This window comes from Ursus arctos, unplaced genomic scaffold (genome assembly GCF_023065955.2).
Source record: "Ursus arctos isolate Adak ecotype North America unplaced genomic scaffold, UrsArc2.0 scaffold_24, whole genome shotgun sequence".
NCBI lineage: Eukaryota > Metazoa > Chordata > Mammalia > Carnivora > Ursidae > Ursus > Ursus arctos.
The window spans coordinates 36,350,676-36,371,717 of NW_026622919.1; the positions used below are offsets into that span (position 1 = coordinate 36,350,676).

General features: G+C 47.6%; 1 protein-coding gene across 7 annotated transcripts in view; it reads left to right on the forward strand.

Moving 5' to 3' along the window:
* Positions 1–21,042, forward strand: part of RFFL (ring finger and FYVE like domain containing E3 ubiquitin protein ligase) — a 64,292-nt gene that overhangs the window by 23,755 nt on the left and 19,495 nt on the right. The gene's annotated exons all lie outside the window — the stretch shown is intronic.

A 21,042-nucleotide genomic window follows, 5' to 3' on the forward strand; every position in this document is an offset into this window, starting at 1 on the left:
ACCCTAAAACTTTTAGGATTCAAATGACAGCCATTTTATGGCTCATGATTCTGTGAGTTATAATCCAGGGAAGAAGGATATACCGCTTTGCTCCGTGTGATTTCACTGTACTGGGGGCTCCACCATGGCTTCACTCACAATACGTGGGTCGCTGTGCTAGCTGTTGGCTGAGACATCTTCGTTCTCCTCCATGAGGTTTGACTCTCTCTTGGTCTCTCATCATTCATTAATCAATACTGGGCTCCTTTTACATGGTGGTTGGCTTCCAAGGCGACCATAATGAAAGCCGCAGGGCCTCCTAAGGCCTAGGCCTGGGAGTCCTACATCATCACTTGCCTCATTCTTTTTGGTTAAAGTAACTCACAAATGTAGCCCACGTCCAAGGGGAGGGGACACAGAATCCACTTCTGGAAGGGTAGAGTATCAACGTCGCACTGCAAAAGGCCGTACAGTATAGTTTGAAATTATTGTGACCAATTTTGGAAAGAGTTTATCACATTGATCTTAGGGATTTTTAACGAGAGACTAATTGATACATGTTTATTGAGTGGATAGTTTAGGCATTTGATTTACAGACTTGGCTGCATATCAGAGTTGTCTGGGATGGATTTTTTTTTACAAGCATGGATTCTGTAGGTACCAGACGTATTAATCAGTGTCTCCTGGGGGGTGGTGGCACATACGAGACACTCTATGTCCTTTCTCTCAGGTGACAGTAAAATGAGGACGGAGGCTGGGGAAGGGAACAAGACTGATCCTGATAGGTTTAATACATAAGGCAGAATGGTAGGTGCCTTAAGATAGGCCTGCTGGTCTCCTCTTGCTTCCAGGACCTGGCCGAACCCTCTGCTTGGCACGTTCTACCCTCCAGTCTGCCTAGGTTAAGTTCTGTCTCCTTCAATCAGCACATCATTAAAGGAATGTTTTGTGATGCCTCACATTTTTTCTTCTAGTCTCTAGCACTTTTTCCTTCATAGCATTTTGTAGGTTATAATTTTTATAATTTATAACATTTGTGTGATTATTTGATACAGAGTAGACAAAAATATGTCTGCTTTGCTTTCCGGTGTCTAACACAGTCCCTGCCTCATAAAAGGCACTCAGTAAGTGTTGAATGAATAACTGGTTGATTGGATGCATGAATGAACGAAGCGACTTGAATTCAGTTTTAAAGGGTGGTTAGAATTGTGGACAGGTGGAGCAAATGAATGGGAAATTCATGGTTCTGAGGTGGAGGTGTGGGTCAAACTGCTCCTGTAATTTCAGAAGATGGGAGGAACTTGTTTGGGAAGAGATGAAGGGTTTGGTCTCGAGCGTACTTGCTAAGCTAAATTCAAGGTATGGATATCTATCTAGCAAGCAATTAGAAACGAGGTGCAGAAACTGCAGAGTGAGACCGATTCCGAGTATTTCGATTTGGAGTTCTCTGACTAAAGGCTGTGAAGTCTATTCACTCAACAAATACCGAGCTCCCACCGTGTGCCAGAAAACTGTGTTATAGGGCAGGTGAGCAAAAGTCTGGCTGATAAGGAGCCAGCTTGGTGAAAAGAGCTGTGGAGAATGTTCTAGGCAGGAAAGGAACCACAAGTGTGCCGACCTTGGGGGCAATAAGTAGTCTTTTTATTTTTGAGGAAGTGAAAGGAGGACCGCCAAGGGATTAGAGTGAGGTGAATGGGGGGGGGCAGCATGAGGTAAAGCAGGAGAGGGAGGCAGGGCCCACATCACACGGGGCCTTTGTGGGCCATATGGGGAGTCTAAGTTTTACCAGAAAAGCATGATGGGAAGCCACTGAAGGTTTTAAAGCAGGAGAGTAACAAGCGGGGGGAAATTATCCTGACTACTATATGGAGAAAAGAGAGGGGCAAAGAGGGGACTAGTCAGGAGGCATTTGCTCTAGCTCTTGAGAAAGATAATGACACATAGGGCAGGGTATGGCAATGTATATGGTGAGAATGGGATATTTGTGGGATAGATTTAATTTAATTTAATTTAATTTTTTGGGAGAGCGCATGTGTGCTCATGTGCAGGAAAGGTGGGCAAAGGAAGAGGGAGAGAGAGAATCCCAGGCAAGCTCCACGTCTGGCTCGGAGCCCAATGAGGGCCTTAATCCCATGACTTTAAAATCATGACGAGCTGAAGTCAAGAGTCAGATACTTAACTGACTGAGCCACCCAGGCGCCCCGAGATTTGAAAAGAACCAGTGGAATTCACTAGAGAAGGAAAGAGTGGTAAGTACAGAGCCCTGGGGGATGCTCAGGGAGCAAAAAGGAGGAGTCAGGGAAGGATGGGGAGAAGTTTGGTCTTTGAAGTCAAAGAGCAGTCAAGCTACTGCACTTTCAGTGGACAGGGAAGGGGAAGAAGGAGCCTACAGGAAGAACGTGGGCAGGTCACCCGTGTCCGGGGCTGCGGAGAGGTCAGGAGGGTGGAGGACTTAGGAAAAGCCCTGCATTCAGCCGTCAGAAGATCCAGGGTGACGTTGGAGAGAGGGCTTTCAGTGAAGTGGAGTGGAGTGAGCGAACACGCGTGTCACCTGCGGGTGCAGCAGGGTACGACTGCTTTGTGGGGCGGTCGGGAACTGAAGAGAAGGAGACACGGGGCTGAGTCTCGCTCACGCAGACCTGCACAGAGAAGGCCGAGCTGTAAGAACGGTGACGGCTGACGTCTGCTGAGCACCAACCCTGTGTCCGTCTCTGGGCTCGGAACCGCCCCGAGTCTGTTCTCTTTCTCTTTCTTTCTAAACAGGGCGCCTAATAGTGCAGTGACTCCCAGAGTGAATTTCCAGATCATCTGGAAGACCTTACTCTGGGGTATGGGAAGGAAGTATCAGAACTAAGTTTTTCTGTATTTTTATCTTACTCTTTGAAATTTGTTTTTAGTATATTAGGTTTTAGACAGAATACGGCGCATTTGTACAGCAGCACTTGCCTAATTTGCCGTTACATACAGAGATATTGGAGATGTGCTAATTTTTTTCTTAACTGATGGTTGGAAGTGGTGCCCTACTGGTCTAGTGAGTAAAGGGGAGTGTTTGAGATGGAAAAGTAAAGGAGAGGCAGAAAGGAGGAGGGGAAACCAACACGCCAAGTAGTCTGTCCGTTGTTTTAAACCTGTTTAAAACCCTGCGGCGCTATTTCCCCCATTTTACACACAAACTTGCCTGAGGTCGCACAGCTAGTTAAGCGGTGGAACTGGAATTTGAGGCCAGGTTTGTTTTACTTGAAAGCCTTATTACCCCACTTATCGCCCCCCTCCCCTCATCTGCTTGGTGCGCTTTCATATTTTCCCATTTCATTCTCACATATTAAAATACCCATTTTGCAGGCGAGGAATTGGAGGCAAGGGGGACATGGTTCGTGGCCCCATATCTCATGTAGGGGCCAGCAGGACTCCCTGATCCCGTGTTCTTCCCGAGGTACGACCACTGCCTCAAAATAAACAGTCAGAACCCAGTTGAACTGCTTTGGTAAGGTAGGCGAGGAGGTTTCCCGTCACTCAAAGGAGTGGACGAGGGGAGAGGGGCTGAGCTTAGACAAAGTAGAAAACAGTCGGGACTTAAATCCCACCTTTTGAGCACTTTGTGTTGTTAAGGGCTTGCATTAATTACCTCATTTAGGTTCTCCGTTTTACAGAAGCAGAAGTGAGACTCAGGGAAGTTAAGCACCTTGCCTGAGGTCACAGAGGACGACCGTGAATTCTAACTCCAGGCCCCATGTCCTCCACCCTGCACAACGCTGCTCTTTGAAAAGTTGCTATGGAGACATCAGAGATGAATAAAAGACTTCTGAGCCCACTGGTGGCTTGGTCGCAGTTGTATGAATTTGTTGGGCACCCAGTAAATAAAGTCTTCTGACGTTTCTGTAATACTTGGTAGCTCAGGTGTGGAAAGGTTGGGGAGTTAGAGGGGAAGAAAAACGTAGAATAAGAGTTCAGTAAATCAAAAGAGTTTAATAAATCCTGCCTCAGGGTGTAGTACTGGTGGATTGCAATGGATTGTGTTGTTAAAGTTGTGTTTGAAATTCATTTTTATAATAAATGTTGTAGTTTTGTTTGATGCAAGGTATATTGGGATATGGAGGAAAGAATGCCAAGATGATAAGATGGGATCTTTGACCTCCAGAAGGTCAGAGAGGGAGATAAAGTGCTTCGCCATAGTGCACGACTGAAGGGTGTGGAGAGGTGGAAGGTAGAGAAGTATAGGAAAGTTACATGATACAAACTGGCTTGTTGGAGGGTGGCAGTAGGTAGGGCTAGCCTGGTGGGTGCCATCTTTTTTCTCAGGAGGACACCTCAGGGTTTTGGTCACTGTGTTTTAGGTCTGGTTCTCAGGTCACAAAATATGTTTTGCTTTATACCTGGAAATGATCAGTCAGTCTTTGGGGGCAGCACTATATTCAGGCTCGGGTGACTGTGCTCAGAACTGAATGACAATTTGTTACTCCAGAGTGAAGGAGTCCTTTCCTATTGACAGGATTCTGGATTTTGCTAGGGTATTGCTTTTCAATATCAAGAGATCTGAGAAATGAAATTTAATAATACCGAGCTTGCTTGGTGAGCATGGAATAATATGATAGAATAGTTTGTGGGGGAAGTTAGAAAAAGCTAAGGTTATTGATTGCCTACTATATGCTCAGTATTGTACTAAGTGCTTTTGCATATAGTAGGACATTTAATTCTCCCAGTGGGCCCATTATCCTCGATTTACAAATGAGGAAACCGAGGCTCCGTCCAAGCTGGTAAGAGGTTGAACTGAGATTGGAACCAAGTCCCTCGGATTCTAAGAGCCCGTACCCCTAACTGCTGCTATATGCAGTTCCCATTTTAGGCGTCATGAAAGAACCTTGTCCCACGGCAGAGAAGACGGTGTGTCACCTAGTTGCAGTATTTCTCTGCCTTGGGTGATTCTGGAGTCAAAATGCCCCCTCTATTTTTTCTAGATTTTTCTAAGTTTGTAGATCACACTTTGATGTGATCACTTTTTTTTTTTAAGATTTTATTTTTAAGTAGTCTCTACGCTCAATGTGGGGCTCCAACTCACAACCCTGAGATCAAGAGCGGCAGGCTCTACCGACTGAGCCAGCCAGAAGCCCAGATGTGGTCAGGTTCTTTGTTTAAATATGTTCATACCATCAGCCAAGCACTTTTGTCCTCCCGTCTTCTTGCTTTTAGTTTGGAAGACATTGCGTCTCTTTGGAGGGACTTTAAATATCTGTACCCATTGATTATGCGTTACTTTTATTATCTTAATTTTATGGGTTCTGAGATTCCTCCAAACTCCTAACTTGTCACCCTTCCTCCTTCCTTCCTTCTCCGCTGGATTTAAACTGAAATTCTGAGTCTGACTTTGGAATACTTGTCTGGCTCCAATCCAGTTACCAATTCAGCCGTGGCTCTGTGGATTGCTAGCTATTGTTATTAACGTCTCTCCCTTCGTGCCCACTTCTCTCTCTAACCAAATCCTGTTACTCACTGTACCTGTATGTCCTTGATTTCCTACTTGGGTGTCCTTGTTTCTGTTGTGTTTTGGCTTGGAATGTCATTCTTCTTATGAAGCCTTCTTGTCTGGTCCCTCACTGGGAGTAATCAGTTCTTCCTCTGGGTCTCATAGCAGAGAATTCTCTTTTACGTCTCCTTTATGGCACAGTATACTTTCTGCTATATACTTCAATAGTTTGTGTACGTGCCTTTATCTCTCCTACTAGACCATAAACTCATTGAGCAGATTTATCTGGTTGACCTTTGTATCTCCTCTAGCGTCTAGTTCCGTTCCCTGTCATCACATAGTAGGCCTTCGATGTCTGTTGGCTGAATAGATGAATGAATAAGCAGAATTGAACTTTCTGCTCATTGGTTTGAATTTCCCCCCCTTCTTTGCTCTTCTTTTTTTCTCATTTCGTTTTCTTTTCTGTTGAACTTGCTGGGTTTTCCCTTGCACTGACTCACCCAACTTGTCCTCACCACTCCCTTTCCTTACCCAGATTTTGCCTCATTCTTTCACTATTAGCAGTCACTGTGTGGGAGGGCCGCAAGCTGCTGGTCAGATTTTCTTCATCCTTTTGTGGCTTTATTCTGTCCAGGAATCATATGACCAGCATGAGAACCGAGTGGTGATTACATTAAGATCTTAATAAAAAGACCATGTATAAAGAGAATAGTCCTTAAGGTTTGTTATTTTGCCTTCAGTGGGAAACTTTCTGATACATTTCAAGGGAGAGGGAAGAGAGTCCTTGGGTACTTGAGAGGTATCGATCAAGGCATATATTCACACTGTGGACTGTGGGGCCTGAGAGGTGTCTTATTTGACCAGAGAAATAACCCCGGGAGCCGCAGAACCTTCCTCTAACTCTTAGTGTTGAATCCTGGAACTTTTTGACAGCTGGAAGAAACATTAGAGATTTGTGTCATCTTACCTTCCTATTTTCCGGATGAGAAAACAGACCCAAGGAGGCTAACCGACGGGTCCATAAAAACTGGACGTTCGTTGTCCGGCATTTACTCCCCCCAGCACTGACCGTAGCTTGTGGGGGGGGAACTACTAGCTCTTTGAAAGTGGGGGCTTCAGGTCTCTAAAACTGGAAAGCTTTTGCTGACATGTGGACTCCGGTTGGTAGCTGGTTGGTTTGGGGGCAGTGTTCACCAGAGGGGCCTTTTATTAACTGCTGTGATCACTCCCGGAGGTTCCCTTCTGGGGATCTGCTCAGTGGGGATTCTGGCTGACAGAAGTCTGTTCCTTCTACTTTTGAAAAGGGTCCCATGTTTGATAATAGAAACATTTCCAATCTCCCTTGCTCTTTTTCCCAGCCCCCATACTCCCAAGTTCTGTTTCAGGCTTAATTTTCTTACCTCAGTGCGTATTTGTGTCAAGTTTTTATCATGTAGGTCAGATGTCCGTAGGAAGCATAGGAGAGACAAAGTGGCGTAGAGGCTCGTGATGGGGTTTTGGTGCTCTTGAAGTGAATCTTTTTTACCTGCCTCCTAGCATAATGTATTTTATTGTCTGTGAAATAGTGCTCAGTCAACCGGTTGTTGGCAGATATGAAAGGTTACCTATTTTGTGGCCAGGCAGCGGCCGTGTAAATAGATCAGCCGGCCCAGAACAGGAAGTCAAGTGCAAACAGGATGTGCTCGTCTTTACTGTAACTTCGTGTGTCTGCGTTTTGAAGCGTGGTGTGGTTAAAAGAGTCAAGACTTCTAGTATTTGAGCTTGACTGAAGATGTGTCTGTTTCTGGTTTGAAAAGGAGCTAAGGCAGCTACTCCTTTGCTGCCCTTGCCTTTGTGCGGGTGCACGTCTTTCTTCTAGGGATCAGCCATTCTTCCTGGTGCATGATGGTTTTTTTCTCACGGACACCATATTGCGTCCATGTGCTTTATAAAGTGAAACCCCTGAATGCCTGCTGGTCTGTTCCTTTTGGGATCCAAGCTGTGCTTGGCTATTTATTTCTTAATAACAATAGGAAATCTTAGCCTGTAATTCCCCAGCCTTTTAAATTACAGGTTCCTTTTGTCGGATTCCAGGATTTCTAGCACACCTTTTGAGTGTTTCTGAGTGTGGTAGTTTACAGATTATCCTGCGCCGTTTTAGTCTTTGAATTGAAAATTTCCTTGAGTGTTGGAGGCTGGATCTAATGCTAACTGTTGCACTGTTGTACCCCTACAGGCAGGTTTCTGGAAAAGAGACTAAATAAGCAATTTGCTTGGAGGAGAGGTGTCACTCAGCTAGTAAACTGTCTTAGGAATCCCAGTTTTCTGAATCCCCTTCTCAATTCCTCATTGCTTCCCACTGCTGAAATCTGCTTTATTATGTTCATCGGCAGGCTGGATTTGAATAACTCCTGTGGGGAATAATCTTGAGATCTGTGGATTATCATAACCGCTTGAGCTATTCCAGAACAGGTCTATTCTGATGGTCTCCCCCCATACACTAATGAATATGGGGCAGGTGAAGGTCTGGGTCATGTTTTTTGGGCAGTCTGTAGGCTTGCCCCATTGCAGGCTCTCCTTCCACTTTGTAGTTCCAGGAGCAGATGGGTTAAGTGGCACATCTTAGCGTCAATGAGAACAGCATTACCGTGTCAGCGCTGTGGCATCCTGATACCAGCACACGTGTTTCTTCTCTTGAATCTGTCAAGGAGTGGTGAATATGAGCCAGTCTTCACTCCTATTGTGGGATATACCAGCAAAGAATAAAACCCGAAGACCAGGTTAAGCACAGGTATTCTTCCCAAGGAGAGAATATGATGAGGATATGAAGGTTTTCTTTGTGGTAAGAGGTGAATTAGAAATCTCCGTTTCTGGGGCGCCTGGGTGGCGCAGTCGTTAAGCATCTGCCTTTGGCTCAGGGCGTGATCCCGGTGTTCTGGGATCGAGCCCCACATAGGCTCCCTGCTCTGCTGGGACCCTGCTTCTTCCTCTCCCACTCCCCCTGCTTGTGTTCCCTCTCTCGCTGGCTGTCTCTGTCAAATAAATAAATAAAATCTTTAAAAAAAAAAAAAAGAAATCTCCATTTCTGCTTCTTGGAATAGATAGTGGGCATATCACATCCTGGCAGGAGCAGAAAACATTTCAGAAAGTCAGCATAATTTTCAGATTGAGATCAGACATCAAACCAAGCCAGAGGTCTGTGGAAGGAAAGGGGGTGGTTGGTCTGGACTTACCCTGGATTCATCACAAAATCCCATCTGACTTCAGTGCAGCAAGGCAGTTCTGGAGCCCCACGTGGGGGCCACGAGTGGACGTGATCAGTTCTCTGACTCTGGTGGCCAGGAGGGTTGAAGAGCTAAGGGAGAAAGTCTAAACTGGCTGCCCTGTGGGAAGAGTGACAGACTTATCGGCAACGTGGTTGAAGAGGGAAGAAACGGAACAGGCTGGGCTGCACGCGGAGACTAAACCACCTCAGACCCCCTCCGAGAGAAGTTCTCCCAGGATTGCAAAGTTAAGAGCTGGAGGGGCTGGAGTCCTTTAGTCCTGGAAGGATCGTTAGAAAACTACATTGAGGGGCGCCTGGGTGCACAGTTGGTTAAGCGTCTGCGTTCCGCTCAGGTCATGATCCCGGGGTCCTGGGATCGAGCCCCCCGTTGGGCCCCCTGCTCAGCGGGGAGTCAGCTTCTCCCTCTCCCCCCAGCTCGGGTTCTCTCTTGCTTTCTCTCTTAATAAAATCTTGAAGGGAAAAGAAAGCTACACTAGCGTGATGAAAAGGTATCAGCGGCTCTTAAAGTAGATAGGGGATAGAGCAGATACATTTTGTTACTTGAAAGAGCCTTGAAGATTTTCTTTATTCGTAGCCAGCGTTTTTTGAGCGCCTGTTACGTGCTAGGCTGTGGAGTAAATGCTTGACATGTATTATTTTAATCCTTTCTGTTATCCTTTCAATGTAGCAGGTTCTGTTGTTTTTGAGGAAAATAAGGTTTAAAGGGATGAAATAACACCAGGGTTTAGAGTCCTTGTTGCGTCCACACCGTCCACTTGGCTGCAGTAACTGTGCGGTCCACTTTGGCAAGGCAAACCGCGTGATTTTGACCCTGGACAGAACTCATGTCCTGAAGCGGCTGCCTTTCCCCCGGGGCGTTGGCTTTGCCGGAAACCCGCTCACCGAACGAATCTCCACGCCTGGTGTGGGGCTCGAACTCACGACCCCGAGATCCAGAGTCACACACCCCACCGACTGGACTGAGCCAGCCCGGCGCCCCCTGGTTACCACTTCATCCTGGATACCCGGTAGTCGGTCGCTGTGGTAGTAGCTCGTGAAAGCAGCTGCTTCGGTCCAGAAAAAGCCCGTCTGGTGAATCCTGTTTTCTGCACAGGGGTACAGGGGGCTCAGGCTCTTTATTCCTGCTGAGCTTTGTCATCAGTTTTGATGGAAGAAGGATCCTGTGGTAATTAAACTGCAGGTCCGTTTATTCTGTTTTCAGCTTGTTTGAAGACTGTCCCCTGAACTGCTTTCTTTCCTGATGGACTCGCCCTTTGGGGCCAAACGCCTGGGCTGAAATGGAGTGTCGGTGTCCCGGCTGCGGTGTTCAATCTGTCGCCTCTCCTGAACGCCACACTAAGAAGCAGCCGTTTAATTGGTCAGACCCCGAGGGTGAGATTTTGGCACAAGTCCATTGGTTCGAATTACTTTTCCCTGAACTTCATAGCAGATGCTGAGGTCCCTCTGCAGATATTTGTCACAGACTAGTTGAAACCAGGGAGTTTTCAAGAACATTTATAACTTGCGATTATTGTGTATGTTTTTCGCTTGTTTACAGCAGTTATCACTTCAGGAAAAGAGCTCATTTATTACTAGCGGAAAGTGAAACCTCTCTCTCTCCTTTCCCCTTCTTCACATTGTCATTTTAACACTTTCTGCTCCAAGACCCTGGGCTGTGGTTTCTTGTCTCTTCTTGTCTTGCTCGTCCTTCCGCTTGCTGGGGCTCTGTCTGTCCGTAGCCCCCGGCAAAGCTCTGTTTAGACCTGGGTGTGTCTGGTAGAGCCTCTGTGATTTCTAGCATTTCTGTTCTCTGTTATTTTACTTCCCCATGTGTTGTTTTCATTTTAATTTGTATTCTTTGCAGTTCTTATCCCAGTGCTATGTATTCTGAACCCAAGCCGCTGGGAGGTCACGGAAGCCTTCTGTGCCTTTCACGCAGGGACAGGATGGACACACCAGATCTCGTTCATGCTCGAGGCTGTCCCTTTCTGGCTTTCTTATGCCATCATAACTGATAATTTTAACATTTGTCGGTGACTTCTGGAAACTCAGTCTGTTACTGTTCTTGTTTTTCAAGTCATCTTAGCAGACACTAAAAACTTATCTTCGGCAAGTGTGAGGCCTTTCCCTCAAGGTCCTGTTATGGTTATTTGGGTTTAAAACCCTTAATTTGGGGCGCCTGGGTGGCACAGCGGTTGGGCGTCTGCCTTCGGCTCAGGGCGTGATCCCGGCGTTGCAGGATCGAGCCCCACGTCAGGCTCCTCCACTATGAGCCTGCTTCTTTCTCTCCCACTCCCCCTGCTTGTGTTCCCTCTCTCGCTGGCTGTCTCTATCTCTGTCAAATAAATAAATAAAATCTTTAAAAAAAAATAAATAAAACCCTTAATTTGTTCGTCACCCTGGAATCATGACTGTGGCGTTTTCAAGCATGAGTTTGTGTCTTTTTTTTTTTTTTGAAAGAGCTCGATTGCTGTTATCATTAATAAGACTTCAGCAAATACCTGGTGATCACACTTACCTGGCACTAAGGCTTAAAATTAAGCTATAGACTCCTGTTTCACTCCCTTAACGGTGGGAGACTACTTGAATTATATAAATTGTTAGCCCATTGATTAAATGCAGCGCTGCGAGCGTGCTCACCCCCTCGGCAAGTTGTCATGTGGTGCGAAGACCTTGCCTGGTTTTGTTCTGAATTTCCGAGTCCGCACGCCTGGAAGAGGGCTGGGCCCAAAGTAGCGCTACCCAGACAGTTAGATGAATGAATCAAAGGTACCGGGAGTTGTCCGAGATGCGGGGAGAGCACAGATGGGTCAGAGGAGGTTCTCCCCAGGGAAGTAAGAGCTGCACTGCATGAGGAGGTCAGGGCTAAGGGAATAGCATGCGGAAGGTTCCTGAAAATCAGAATAAGCTTGGCATCTGAGGGGCTGGAAGAACGGCGGCGGGGCAGCCGCTAAGGGCTGGGAGGGTGAGGCCCTGAGCGCTAAGGATTTGCGTTCGTCAGTATTTCATGGGTACCAGTGAAAACACTTAGTAAAAGGAGAGTAATAGAGCATTAGGTAGTTGAGACAATGATGTCAAAAACCCCTCCTCTAGCTGGAACAGAGGTGGGCAAGAACAGAAACTGAAACCTCTTAAATATGGATTAATATTTCTCTTTAGAAAGTTGGGGGTCTACTGGTAGCATTAGTACCCTGAAGTTGTAGTAGGTTGGAAATGCAGATGACTTGCTGGATGTATAAATTAAAATTCTGGATTCGCAGGGATGGCTTTTTGTCTGCTGCATCTCTTACGAGGTCCTCAAGCGTTGAAAGGGTGGCTTGGCGTGTCGGTCATGTCCATAGTCTCTCCTGCAGACAGGCCATTTACCTGCTCTCCGAGCACACGGTCGGAGCCACTAGGGCTATGGGGAGGGAGTTGTGGATGGTGAAAGCATCCCCGTCTTTCCATAGGACCATGAATTAATCACCCTTTTGCTGTGTGACCCCGGTCCAGTTAGCCAATCCTTAGGGCCCAGCCTCTGGGTTTATAAAAGGAACATTTTTAATTCGGATGTTCGCAGGATTTTTTTTTTATTAAAATACACAACAGATGCAGACAGAACCACTCACTTGGCACACGTTAGATGTTTCGTAGTGTTTTTACTTTCCCTTCAAAAATGATATTTTTCAGGGTCATCTAAGAAGGAACTTCTGAACCCTGAGTCTGAATACCTTCTGTTTCTCCCTTGTCGACCCCTGAAACAACAGCACAGGAAAGTCTTTCACCTAAAGCTTTGATCCTTTATATTACAGTCTACCTTGGGAACTGGAGGACACAGGAGTCCTAGTATCTTTGAAGTCTGACACCTCAGTGTGAATGGAGGCTCTGGGAGCTGGGTTGGAGAGAGGCTAACGTTTAATCATCAGTGCCATGCCTTGTTATAATGCCTGCCATTTGCTGAATGTCTAGTACCGTCTTCTGCTCTTTGTGTAGCATTAGAAAGCTCGCAAAGGTGTTCTCCCTTTCTACTGAGCACCTACTCTGTCCGGCCTGTGAGGCGTAGGTAAGTTGTCGGTAAGTTTATTCCTGTTCCGTGAAGCTCAGAGAGGCCACTTTCTCACGCTCATTCGGTTACTCAGTATTAGAGCCAGGATTTAAGGTCATGTCTGACTGAATCTAAAACCAAGGTAAAACACAGTTGGGAATTTTTTTTTTTTTAACTCATCTATTTTATAAAACTTTAGCCCCAAAATGAAATTCCTGTCTAAGAAATAGGCATTATCCACTACCCACGTCCTAAGGACTGCTTCGGAGGCTGGAAAATGTCTATTAGGATTTAAAACCTTTGGAAATGTTTACCTCTGCTGTGTTCCGGCCCGGCAAACGATCCCTTATGCCCAGCCCAGACACCACTTCTGCGGGGCTGCTGATTGATTCAGGCCTTGGGTTCTGGAGTTCCACAGTATACCTGTCTCCTCTGTGACTTAGGTGTCGGAATTCTTTGTTCTAAAATAAATGATCTCAGTATCTCAGAGAACACGCTTCACTGTCGCAGGCCCAGCAGGTGCGACTGGTGTGTACCGTGGTCTGCTCTGCGGCTCACTTCCTCGCAGATGCAGCAGTTGCCCTATTTCATGCTCATTGTGTTGTCACCAGCAGTTTACATCTTCCTCGGTCACGGCGGGCACCGTAGTAGGCAGGTTTACTGGAAAATTCCAGTTGTGACTCGGAGATTTTGTTTTAAATTAAACAGTTCTGAGGGATTTCAAATTTCCTTTCAAACTTATTTTTAAAAGTAAGCAGCCTTCCAAGTTGAGAGATGATTTTAAATTTCAGGTGAGTTCTCAGGATGAGGATTGATTCTTTATTGTATGTGTGATGTGATCAGCTGTGCCAGACCCCCACCCAGCCCAGTCCCGTAGGTGGTGAGAAACTCAAGGTTGGGGTGACCAGAGAGAAAGAGCAAGAGACATGTTGGGCTTTCCAGCCAGTAGTCACTACTGAACATCAAGGCTGTGGCCATTTTATAGATTGATGATAATTTCTTTTAATGTGTTATTTATTGATCACTGACTATAGGTTAGGCACTTTATGAGTATTATTTTTCATCCCTACACTTGCCTTCCAGCGGGGAGGGATTATCCCTTTTATACAGGTGAGGAAACAGGCTCAAAAAGCTTAAGTAACCTGTCCAAGGTTGGCTCCCCTTTGTTTTTGATAAAGGACTTTTTTCATAGTCCCTTTATGTCACTGTAAATGTTGACAAAATGCCTTGGGCCCTAAGGAGAGATAACTAGTACTTGCCTCATTGGCCGTATTGATAAAATACTTGACTGTTCCTCTGACCTCTGTTTGTTCATTCCACCAATTTGGGGGCCTTTGTGAAGTGGCACTTGCTAGATGCGGATAAAAAAGTGAAGACAGATGGGGTCCCTGCCCTTGGAGTTTCCAGTCTGCAGGTAGACAGGCTGTAAGCAAACATTTATGATGGCAGATTATGGCAGTGTCCAGGAGGGCAGCGGAAAGGGCAAGGAGAGAGCGTGTGACTGAGGGGGACTCCTAGGTGGGTGGCGTGTGAGTCCCAACCTGAATCTCGAGGAGGAGCGATCCAGGCAGGGAGGAGCTTGGAGTGCGAGATCGTCGAAGCTTAGTGAGCCAGGAGAGAAGCAGCACGGCCCGAATCGGGGAAGTGGGCAGAGACTAGTGGTATAGGCAGGGTCTTTTAGCCAAGCCAAGAATTGAGTTTTCCTTCTAAAATGCAGTGGGGGGGGGGGGTGCTGCGTGGCTCAGTAGGTTAAATATCCCTCTCTCGGTTTCGACTCAGGTCATGATCTTAGGGTCCTGAGATGGAGCCAGGCTTCAGGCTCCACACTCAGCGGGGAGTCTGCTTGAGATTCCCCCCCCCCAAGTAAATAAATAAATCTTAAAAAGGGAATAAAATAAAATGCAGTGGGATTCCATTGAAGAGCTTTCAGTGTGTGTGTGTTGGAGAGAAAGGATTGGAGAGAGGCAAGAATGTAAGCTGGGAAACTAGGAGCAGTTCATTCATCCGAGACACCATTTTAGACTCTGGAATTACAGTAGAACCCAAAATCCCTGCCTTCGCGTGTTTTCTTAATTCTAGGTAGGAAAGGCAGTTCACAAGTAAGCCAGTCATATCAGTTAGTGCTAACTCTTATGCATGAGATTAGAAAATGACATTTAAACTGAGGGGTGAATGGCAAGAGGGAGCCAAGTATGTGATATCCTGGGAAGAACCCAGGTGGGACTATTCCAGGAGCAAACAGCAAATTCAAAGGGTCTAAGGAGGGAAATGTGCATAATAGATCAGAGATGGCGATTGAGATCACTGCTGGGGGGCCGGTAGGATGGGAGAGGAATTTATGAATCTTCAAGCTTAAAAATAGTTTCCATAGCCACCTGACAGGGCTCTCCTTGGGAGACAGTATGGACAGAAAGGGTGCCGAAGACAGCCTGGGAGCTCCTGGGAGCTCCGTACCGCATTGACGAACAGAGAGGGGGGAAGAGCCAGCAAAGAGGCAAGCCAAGGGTGCAGAGCTGTGGAGAGTGTGTCAAGGAGGAGCGAAGGTTCTCTCGCGTCTGGCACTGCTGGGATGTTGAATAAGAGGAGGATAGAGAAGTGTCACTTGGGATCTGGCCACTTGGGATTCTTTGGTGACCTTGCGAAGAAGAAATTAGGTGGAGTGGTTCACGCGAGACTGGAGAGGGGTAAAGAGTGAATTTGAGATTGAGGAAGTGGAGTCAAGTAGTTGGAGAAATTCTGATGTAGAAGAGAGCAGAGCAAAGGACCTTTACTGAGGAGTAGGAGACGTGGGGTCAAGATATTTTGCTACCGTTTTTTCACAAATATTCTACTAGATGCTTTAAAAAACTTTTAGTCGCAATGTAAGTGGAGAAGCATACAGATCGTAAGTGTACAGTTTAAATTTCCACAAAGTGAACATCTGTGTATATAACCAGCACTCAGAAACCAAACATTACCAGAAGCCCCCTTGTGTCCCCTTCCATTTATTTTCCTGTCCCCAAGGATCACCACTGTCGTCTAACACCGTGGATTAGTTTGCCTGTTTGAATTTTGTGTAGATAGCACTGTCTCGTATGTGTTCATTCGTGCCTGTCTTCCTTCACTCATCGTTAATCTGTATTGTTGGCGTGTGTCACTAGTTCGTACATTTCTGTTGCTGTATGAAAATACTGTAGTTTGTTTCTCCATTCTCCTGTGGATGGACATTTGGATTGGTTTCCGGCTTGGGACTGTGACAGCGGCACTGCTATGAACCTTCTCACGTACTCCTTTTGGTGAATGTGTTTCTGTTAGGACTGTACGTGGAAGTGGACTGCCAAGCGATGGGGGTGTGTGTGTGGTATCAGTTTATCCTGTGTGTTGTACCAGTTTACGCTGTGCGTGTGCATTGTACCCGTTCACACTTCTGCCAGGAATATTAAAGTTCCAGTTGCTTTAAATCCTTGCCACCACTGGCTAGTATCCAGTGTTCCCATTTTAGCCATTCCGGTGGGAGATTGGTGTAACACGTTGGGTCGTACTCCGTACTTCCCTCGTGACAAGGGTGAGTTTTTAAATCCGGGAGCTCCTGGAGCGTGCCTTTGTGCTGACGGGAAAGCTCCCGTCGAGATGGAAAGCAAAAACTCCGTATGCTCTGCCGCGCATTCCCCGCAGACTGATTTAGTTATGATCTGATGGACTGCGGAATCAGGACTTCTTGTAGCCCGCAGAGCGCCAGCTTCACGGAGCGCGTGATGTAGGCTCCCGTCGCGGCTTTACCCAGCTCTGGCTAGGACCTTTAACAAGTTACTGCACTTCTCAGAACCTTGGCTTTCTCACCTGAAGATGCGACGAACTGCTCTAGGCTGCCTTGCCCGCATTGTGAGGGTAAAGCGCGAGGTAGTCCCCAGCTCGGGCCCGGCAGATAGGAAGCATTCTTCAGTGGAGAATGACTGCTTGCTTCTTTACTTCTCAAAACATGGAATTACTTATCAGTTATTTCAAAGAGGCATAGCTAAGCCATATTGATAGGCTTTCATAGCATTTCCTTTCAAAGTCATTGCAATTGTACTTTAATTGCTTTTTAAGGATAATATGCAAGATGAAGCAAAGCCGTTCTGTATTAATGATCCACAAGGCGGACTGCTTTTCCCAGTGCACTTACAGCCCAGCTGCGTTGAGCAATTCCGGGAACACGGTGGTGACCGCAGGCAGGCTTGCCGCGCCCCGCTTTCTGGTTTGCCGTGTCAGAAGGGTACTTCTTGGAGCATTGAGGGGATCATAATTAGGTTTTTTAAAAGGGATTTTTTTTTTTAAGATTTTGTTTATTTATTTGACAGAGAGAGAGAGGCAGCGAGAGAGGGAACACAAGCAGAGGGAGTGGGAGAGGGAGAAGCAGGCTTCCCACTGAGCTGGGAGCCCGACGTGGGGCTCAGTCCCAGGACCCTGGGATCATGACCTGAGCTGAAGGCAGACGCTTAACTACTGAGCCACCCAGGTGCCCCGAAAAGGGATTTTTGTGAAGTCTGACACAGTGGGTTCACCCTAAGCACGGTAATTTCGAGATCTCGCGTGTGTGAAAACCCCGTTGTCGCAGAAGCACCGTAGCACATAGAGCAGTTAATTACAGTCCGAACAGATTGGAGGAGAGCCTTGGGGGCGTGACTGTACTGCCTTAGATTTGAGGGGTTAGCAAGGTGGTTTGGAGCTGCATTGCACACTAGCCCTTATTTTCCTAGGGCCCTGCCATTCCGACCCTCCTCCTCCGTGGGTCCATTCTGACCCTTCTCTCCTTCGCGGGAAAGCCCATGACAACCACTGATCCACTTAGAATTATTTGCCTGGGGCAGGTGAACAAGCAGAGAAGTGACTGTCCTAAAATTACTTAGGATTCTAGGACTTACAGGGGAGAAAGCACATTGTCCCCCTTCTTGCCTCTAACTGTGACTGTACTCAGCCTACCCGGGATAGGTCGTTTATCTTCCCTGTTACTAAAACTGTCATTTTCCTGGTCAGCAGAGCTTAGTCTCCCAAGAAATGCCAGCATCCTTGTCAAGCTGACAAACTCCCAGGAGCTGACTAGCGGTCCTGGCCCCGGCCCTCGGGGCTCCTCCACAGGGAGGAGCAGGTTTTCTTGTTCCCCTCAGCCCTAAAAAAAAAAAAGATCAGAAGCAAAGTTGAGAGAAAATAGTGCTGAGGGAGATAGGTTGTCTTGGTTCTCGGTTTGAGGAAGAGCTTGCTTCGCTCTCCTGTCCGGATGGCAGAGTCGAGCGAGACAGCAGCGCCTCATCGGGCCCGGAGTCCCTGGGGGCCAGGAGCTGGTGGGCTTCGCTTGTGCTGTTCCCAGTGCCCAGCACGCCGCCGGTGTTCCCTGCGCGCTTGGGAAAGCCCAGGAATTTAGACAGTATACAGCCGGCTGGCCTGCCGTTTTTTTCCCTACCGATCGTGCCTTACCAAGCGGGCCTAGCCCTCCTGGGGCAAAGTCCTCAGCTCTCGGAAAAAATTGCCACATGCAGATTCCTTGTGCAGAGGAAAAGTTTGTTTTCTTCTTGTGATTAACTGCATCTTCCCCACCCCTTGCCTTTTTACTTCATTCGTTCACCTTTGTCTGTGGATGCTATAAGCTTATCTTGGGTGACCTCTCTCTTCCCTCCGTTCCAGTCTCTGGTGAAACAGGTGACCTTTCTCCTGCCCCCAAATCTGACTGGCCTGTCACCTTTCTTTCTTTCTTTTTTTTTTAAATGATTTTATTTATTTGTCAGAGAGAGCGCGCACAAGCAGGGGGAGTGGCAGGCAGAGGGAGAAGCAGGCTCCCCTTGAGCAAGGAGCCCGATGTGGGACTTGATCCCGGGACCCTGGGATCATGACCTGAGCCAAAGGCAGACGCTTAACCAACTGAGCCACCCAGGCGTCCCAGCAAGTCACCTTTCTTTCTGCTCCTGGCCCTGACTCCCACCATTCCCACCGTTCCCGGCTTCCCTTCCTCTACAAGCTTCCTCTTCATCTTCGGGGGTCTCCTCTGCGGTTGATGCCTGTGTCTGCACCTCCTTCTTAGCACCTGGATCCTCTGCAGCTCTGGCCTTGTGTCTTCCCTTCACAGCCAGAAGTTTCTTCAGAGAAACTTCAGAGTTTATCCTTAGGGTCTGTGCACATCTTCACTTCTCTGTCACTTTCCGACCTGTGGCTGTCAGTCAGCTTCTCTCTTCCTTACCTGCTGTGGCGAAGAGCACGCTCACGTTTTCCCAAAACTAGGTCCATCGGGCATTTTGTATTCCTGTATTCTACTCTCCGGGCCATTCCGCAGCATCGATCATTTCTTTGGAAACTCAAAACCCTCTTCCAGATCGCCCACCTCTGAGCAGTCTTCCTGCCACTGTTGTGCTGGTTTCCCCCACTAGCCCTTTAGGTCAGGCGCCCCCGGCGGTTCTCCCAGACCCTCCTCTGTGACCCCCACTATCGAGTCAGTCTTCTGCCCCGTTCTGGCTTTTGCGGTGGTCTGAGGATTCTTAGACTTTCTCCTCAACCAGGACTGTCCCCTTCGTGTGCTGTGTATCCACCAGCAAGTCCCCCGGGTACAAAATGCAGCGTGTCGTCATCATTGCCCCCTTCCTTCACACACAGACACATGCCTGGTCCTGAGGACTCTGCCCCTTACTCCAGTTAGCGATTCCACTCTGTGTCCTGTTGCGTAATTCAGAGACCTTGGGATTCGTCCAAGACTGCTTTCTCTCCCCCTTCTTCCACCGCTTCAGTCCATTGACACATCCCACGAGTTCTGTCAGAGATCTGTCTGTCCCTTTCTCCTCCTGTCTTGCCTCTGCTACACCAGCCTGCCTCAGCCCGCCTACTGCCAGAGTGCCCGCTGTAAAAGGCAAATAAGGGCCCCAAACCTGATTACTTGAACCCCTCATGGTGTCCCATTGCCTGTAGGATAGGGTCCAGGTTCCTTACCGTGGTTTTCGTCGCTGCTTGGGTACGCGCCGTACCCTCATCCACCCCACCCTTACTCTTGCCCCAACCACACATTTTGTAGTTTCTCTAATGCCATGTTGCATGCTGTTTGCTTTTTCTTGAAAATTCCTTTTACTCTGGGCTTCCTGATGAATCCCCAGCTCCTCCAGCAGCAGGATATGTGTGGCACGTCTTTTGAGAAGTCTTCTCTGGTCACCCCTCCACCCCTGAAAGCTGGTTGTGTCTCTGTCTTCGTAGCCTCCGGTACGCTGTACGAACCTCTCTTAAGGCACTGATCACCCTGAAATTCTGGTTGGGGTTTTACATTTCTTGTTCCTCTTGTTCCTCAGCCATGAACTCCTCAAGGGCAGGCTGTCTGCCTTACTCACCTGGCTCCTGAAACAGCAGGGCAGTGGCTTCACTAAAGGTTGCGTGCCTGGGTGAGTGGAGAGACTAGTCTGACGGAGGTCAGCAGATTACCCACAGTCTCGTCCCAAGGCCGCTCTGCTTCTCGCCTTGCCCCCAGCTCCTTCAGTTACTTACCCATTCTGCTGATTTTGTCGCAGAGCTCCCTGACCCTTTTTGGGATGAGTCCGGAAAGCCCAATGGTAATTGTGGGGAAACCTCTAGGTTTCCTTTTTATCCGAGCCTTGCCAGGGAAGCTGTACTTGAATCATCGTTACAGTGCTCGGAGCCTGGGCTGGTCTCTGTGTAGTGCCTCACAGCCTGGAAAATGTCCCGGTAGAAAAAGGAAGCCCAGAGAGGTAGAACTTGTTATAAAGGTGGGTGTAGTAAAGGTGGGCTTGGCCCTGGTCTTCTGAGTCCAGACCCTCTGTTCCCTTGTATTATACTCGGTCTCAGATGCTTTTGTCAGCAGGTGATTCAGAGAATTGCAAAATCCCCCTTTCCAAGGGGGGGCCAGCTGCTGTTGTCACCCTTATCTTGCCAACAGAGAACTCAGCTGTTTAACAGCTCTTTCCTGTATTGTTCCATGGGAACTGTTCATTGCAATTAAGGCTGTCTTTCTGGGAACTTAGAGGCTTTGGACAAGTAAGAGTGAGTCAGAGAGAAATGCTCTTGATGTGTAGGAAATGGAAGGGACATGATTAGTTAAAATTTAAATATCGTGTGATTCATTCAGCAGTCTTTGTTGGGCCACCTGTCTGCTGGGCACTGACTGACTGTCATGGTCCCTGTTCACACGGGGGCCACAGGCAAACGGGGGAGACAGGTGTGGATCGGACGTGCCTACAAAAGCGAGTGAATTCTGGACCAGGAGTCTCGGGACGCGCTGCCAGCTAAGAAGGCCCCAGAGTAGTCAGGAGACCTAAGGTTATAGCTGTGTGAGCCCGGAAGTCGGTTCCCCTGCTGGGCCTCTGTCTTCCTCTGTGACATGACTCAGGG